We start from the raw sequence: 6,165 nt of genomic DNA, 5'->3' as shown, positions 1-6,165 counted from the left end.
GCAGGGGGCTAAGGGCAGGGAGTTGGTGTGCAGGAGGGGTTTGGGTTCTGGCCCGGCACCACTTACCTTGAGCGGCTCCGGTGTGGCAGGGGCGTGCACCGGGGCTAGGGTAGGCTTCCTGCCAGCCCTGGCCCCGCCCCGTGCCGCTCCACTCCGGGAAGCGGTGGGCACCCTGTCCCTGTGGCCCCAGTGGGAGGGGAGCAGAGAACTCCGTGAGCTGTTCTTGCCTGTGGGTACCTCCCCCGAAGTTCCCATTGGCCGCGCTTCCCTGTTCCTGGCCAATGGGAGCTTCAGGGGAGGTACCCACAGGCAAGAACAGCTCACGGTGTTGGGGTTCTCTGCTCCCCCTCTCCCCGGGGCTGCAGGGAAACGGTGCCCGCTGCTTCCCGGAGCGGCTCAGGGCCCTCAGCACCATGAGGTTGGCAAATCTGCGGGCTTGATCCAAAGCTCTGAGGGGCCGGATCCAGCCCGGGGCCATAGGTTGCCCACCCCTGGCCTGGAGGTAGGCTGGGGACACGGTGCGCTGGGGAGGGGCCGTGGAGAGCGTGGCGGGCCGCAAGGAAGAACCCCGCTGGCCGCGTGTTTGAGACCCCTAGCATAGACACAGCCTACAGCAATGGAAGGGGTTTTCCCATTGCTGTAGGAACACCACCTCCCCAACGCAATAGTAGCTGGGTTGACGAAAGCATTCTTCCATCAACATAGCCACATCTACGCCGGGGGTTAAGTTGGCATAGCTACAGCAAACACTGCTGAGTGCCATAGCTACATTTTAAGTGTCGACCAGGCCAAGATGACTCCCATGAGCATTTTGTGTGTCAGTTTTCAACATGCTTTAGCATCTTTATGGAGGTCAAGTTGCAACAGTTCAGAAATGTCTGATTTTGGTCATATATTGAAATACACAGAGATATTTAGTGTCATTACATATGTTATGTAGACATATGTGCAAGCAAAGAGAAAGCAGCCTTTTGTTGACTCTGCATCTCTGCTTGAATCATGCGACCTGGTAGTCTCTGAAACAATCCGGTGCTAGCCAGCTGGCCACTGTCAGACAGGACACCTAACTAGATGGACCTGAGATCTGACCCAATATTGCAATTCCTATGTTCCTAAGTACTTGGAGAACTAACCATTAATTGAAATATCTCCTGTATTAAAATAAGCCTAACAGTTAAGCAAATACACTCCTCAACTCACAACTCCTGACTCTCAAAACTTCAGTCTGAGTGTCTAGAATTATTCTGATTGCTAATCACCTAGTTTATAATCATGTACATCACAGTCAGCTGACCCTGCATTCTGCAGAAGACTGGAGATTATGCAACAGATTCAGATTTTTTATTTCAGGTTTTTATTTTACCATAAAAATGAATAACTCAGTAACGATTACCCCTGTCGTGTTTCATTTGATATTAAATCATTGCCCCAAAAACTTATTTTCATTGTGCTTCAGAATTTGGTATTGAAAATGCAAACTATAGTTAGCACCTGTGGTAGCTGTTGGAGCCAATTTACATTTATGGGATAAATATGTTTGGTGGATGCTTAAATGATCAGCATTGAATTCATTAACATTTGACAATAACATGTAAATCTTTATATTTCAAAATTATACCACATTGCAATGGAAGGGGCAGCTCTTACCTCAGGGTTTATTCTTTCAAGCTGTATATGAACTCTGGAAAATACTTTTTAATTGGTTTACACTCTTATTTGCATTAAGTAGGGCTAGAAACTTTTTTAAAATGAAAGTTTGCATTTTGCTGCGGTGGATGAATTCTGGACCCTGGTCATAGGAATGGTGGATTTCAATAATGAATAAATGTGTTCCAGAGTTCAGAAAATATGCAAAAGGGAGACATAAGCAAAGTAGCCATTTTCTGGAGGGTTGCAGTTATATATTTCCTTCATCTCCTACTGGAGGGAGGGTGGTGTAGATTTTCCCAATTTTAGTGCATGGCTCTAAACCTTGGCTGTTACTACATCTACACAAACACTAGTTTGTCTGAATCTTAATATCATTAGAAATGTGTCCAGATGTCACTGAATTTTGGAGAAATTTAAACCCAGATACTAATTTTGTGGCTCAGATCCATCTCTAATTGGTATGTAGGCAACAAATCTCATTATTTGTACAAAACGGAGATTTTAAGATAGCAAAGATTTTAAAATTTATATTTGATTTAAAATACTAATAACAAAAAAATAAGAGGAAAAGTTAAGTTCAAGATTAAAATTTAGCAAAACGCAGTGTAGGGTCAATCCAAGGACCATGTCATGTCAATGTATAGTTGTATTCATGAATGAGGGTGTCAGTGATCAATACACTATTTTTTTTTATAGTGTAAAAACATGTTAAAGAACCAAATTACTTCCTACATTATGGGCTTATGCAAATTCACTGCTCAAGCCTATTTCTGTATTGGGCTGAATCTGAACACCCCAAAATTTAAGACAGTTCAGATGCAGATTTGAATCCTCAAATTTAGGAGTATTCACTTATAGGGCTTTGATTACAGGTATGGGCCTGAACCAAATCCAGACAAGATGGGTCTGATTCCCTTCTTCCCTACATCAGTGTAATTCAGTTGACTTCAGTGGAATTATTCCCAGTTTACACAAGGGTAAGTAAGAATGCAACTGCTTTAGGGCTGTAACTCTTTTATACTGCTTTCAAAGTGACATAAACTAAATTGGAAAAAAGCACTCTTATTCTGGAATAAGCGAATCCACCTGGGGATTTATACCGGTATAACTACAGCAGTATAATTATACTGGTATCGCTATGCTGGAAAATTTCACTGTGTAGACAAGCCCGTAGAGCAGGGGTCTCAAAGTCCAGGCCCATGGGCCATCTGCGGCCCGAGAACCTCCCCACTGCAGCCCACAGAGGAGAGACGCAGCTGCCGGCAATGTCTGCTGCAGGCACTGTCCCTCGCAACTCCCATTGGCTGGGGAGAGGGACAGCGATACCATCACTAGTTGCCGGGCAGAGTCAGCCATGGAGGCAGCCTCACTTTTTTCCACGATAATAAATACAAGTCAAAATACTGAACACAACTATCTGATGCACACCTTGCTGCAATCCCAAAGGTTTCAACTGCTCAGTCACTGAGGCCAAACATCAACAAACTGACAGAACTGAAGCATTGCCAGGTGTCTGGCAAACACTAAAAACCATCTGGCAGGCGAAGAATTGTATAAAGTTGTATGACGGTTTTATTATTTCTAAGAAATTTGAAATAAAAAATACAATATAAACACCATCTTCAGTGACATTATTGGCCTGCTGGGAGGATTTGAGGATGGGCACTAGCCCTAAGGTAAATGAGTTTGAGACCCCGCCACAGAGTTATAGGGAACATAATTTCCTCTTATTTGCACTAGTGTAAAAGGGAAGTAATTCCATTGCCAGTGGGGTTACACTGATGTAGGTGAGAGAATCAGAAACATGTTTTGATTCGGTTTTGGGGGGTTTTGCTTCAGGCACATAGCAAAATAAAAATATTCATAAAAATACTAAATTTCAGGCATCCCACAGCAATACCCAAACCAGCAAAGATATATGCACGTGAGTCATTTTACTCAGATGAGTAGTACAATGGTTAAAGTTACATGCAGAAGCCTTTGCTGGACTGGACCCTGCGTGTGAATCCAAGTACTTAATCTGGATCTCTACTGAGAATTTAACACTTTATAGAATGAGACTTGAAAAATGCAATGTTCATATAATAATTTAATAGTCCTTTCTGTCAATGCAACTGGCTTCACATGATCGAAGTAATAAATACTTGCTTAATCTTTATCTGTAAGATTTAGCTCTTTAAATGTCTCTAAACAAGAAAAAAAATGGATAGACTTATCTGACCTATTAAGCACTCACAGTGCAATAGGCTCTGACATGTTTTATTCCACTAATGAAACAAAACTATATAGTTTCTGAACCATTTCTTTTAGCATGGCACATTAACCTTCCATTACCTGTATTCAGATACCCTGCAGCCCATTTAAAAGCCAATAAAGTAAGCAATTTTTGAGAAGGTAATCATTATAGGGAGGATTAATTGTCAATAACATAATTAACTAAAACAATCCGTTTTCTAAAAGTAGGAATATTTTTAGTGGGCTCAATAATTTAATTGCTCTCAAAATCTGATTATTTAATTGTTATATGGTGCTTGTATCTTGAAAAATAAAAAAGCAAAGCTACAACTGAATGATAACTTAATCTAGAAATGAATCTTTCTAACAGATTATAAAAGTGTTTCAGTACTTTTAATAGAGCTATCAACTTTTTCATGGTCCAAGAAATACATTTTCTAAATAGTCGACAACATGATTTGTTTGTGTACTTGATTTGAGGATATAGTACTTAGCATCAATATTTCAATAATTGGTTGATATGAAAATCCTTCTCTGGCAAAATTGCCTCATTTGAAGAAATTAAGACTTTTCATTGGCAGATTTTATCTTTCCCAAGGATTTTGTATAACATTGGATATTATCCGTGTTGTAACTATAACTTTCTTGGAGCATCTATCACCACTAAGGACTGAACTGCTGGCAGAATAGTCATGCTAAAAGTATTTTTCTAGTTTCCTTTCTTTATTAGCTTTACTATCAGTGGTTGAGGCCTCTAGGTTCTACTGTAATAAAAATAATAATTTGTAAATCCTCTAATAGTAACAATATAAGCCTGCACCACGTAGTGTGTGCTGAAAGACAAATTTCATCGCTTCAAAAATGTCTGAGATGTTAAAAAGTCTCCATTTGAGATTTGGGAAGTATCAGCTCCTAGACTCTTAAGAAAAAAGATGTATACTCCTCCTTTGGACTTGTGATTTCTAAACTTTTTAAATATATGTAAAGGACTGCAGGAGCAATTTTATTAGCTGATGAAAATTCTGGACTATGAGATTAAGGGGTGGTAACCCAATGAACTGAAACTTGTTTGCCTCGCTGAAAACTTTCAGATCAATATGCCAAAAGACAACAGGCTTTTTTTTTTCTTTACTAGATTTTTAAAAATAATTTTAATCCATTTGAAACTAATTTTAGAAGTAACAAAGGCTCCAGGATTCTTAGGAATCTTAACTTGCTAAATTTCAGAGTAGCAGCCGTGTTGGTCTGTAGCCACAAAAAGAAAAGGACTTGTGGCACCTTAGAGACTAACCAATTTATTTGAGCATAAGCTTTCGTGAGCTACAGCTCACTTCATCGGATGCATGAACTTGCTCAGGTTTGCTAAATCCATTCTTTCAAATTTAGCCAAATTGGTGTCCAAAGTTTGTGAAGTTGCACTGTACCAAAGCAAAATTTCTGCAAAACTTCATGCATGTGTTACTAGATGACTTTTCCAGTGGCTCATTTGTATTTCGTCACAAAAGGATGACTTCTATTATTACAGCACTGTGGATCTGGTTTATTCATCTGATTTGATTTTTCTATAATTGGTTTTGTCTGTTGCTGATGAGAAATAAGATCAGAAAAAGAAGACCATCTTGGCCTAGGCCTGCTATTTCACATCTTTTATTTTGTTTTATCTAAGGTCTAGTTTACCATTTTTCACCCCCATTCACTTCACTCTCCTCTAGAAACCTAAGAATGTGTTTTCACAAGGAAATTCTAGAAAAACTGATGAAGGGGTGTTAGACCTAAGAAACCTAGTTAGTTAGCAGGTTTAACTAACAAAATGGTAAATACGCCAGAGCTGCTGTAACATGGCTACAGTAGAGGCCCCACTAGATTTCTGTTCATCTGAATGGGTGGCAGGAGTGGGAATTCTCTAATGTAACTGAGGCTTAAGTATTTCTTGAATTTATTTATATTCTGTGCTTAAATCTCTGTCCTTCTCCAATAACTGATTATTTATTACCTTTTGTATGAAACTGCTTCCCCTTTATTCGTACGTTAGCAAACTGTCAAATGCTTGAAATCACTAGTGTGATACGTTTTTCTCCCAAGTTTATTCTACCTCTTCTTGAAAATCTGTTCTCACCTTAAAATACAGCCCAATGGAAATCACCTCCGACCTCTCTTATTTTATATCGGTGAGACCTGTTACCGTTTTGTTGCCTTTATGCTATAGCCTCTCTCCACTAGTATCCTTCCTGTTGTGCCATGACCAATGCAACAAACAATGTTCCATATGGAGGGAGAGTC

This window comes from Eretmochelys imbricata, chromosome 8, assembly GCF_965152235.1.
Source record: "Eretmochelys imbricata isolate rEreImb1 chromosome 8, rEreImb1.hap1, whole genome shotgun sequence".
Classification (NCBI taxonomy): domain Eukaryota; kingdom Metazoa; phylum Chordata; order Testudines; family Cheloniidae; genus Eretmochelys; species Eretmochelys imbricata.
This window is presented reverse-complemented; position numbering follows the sequence as displayed.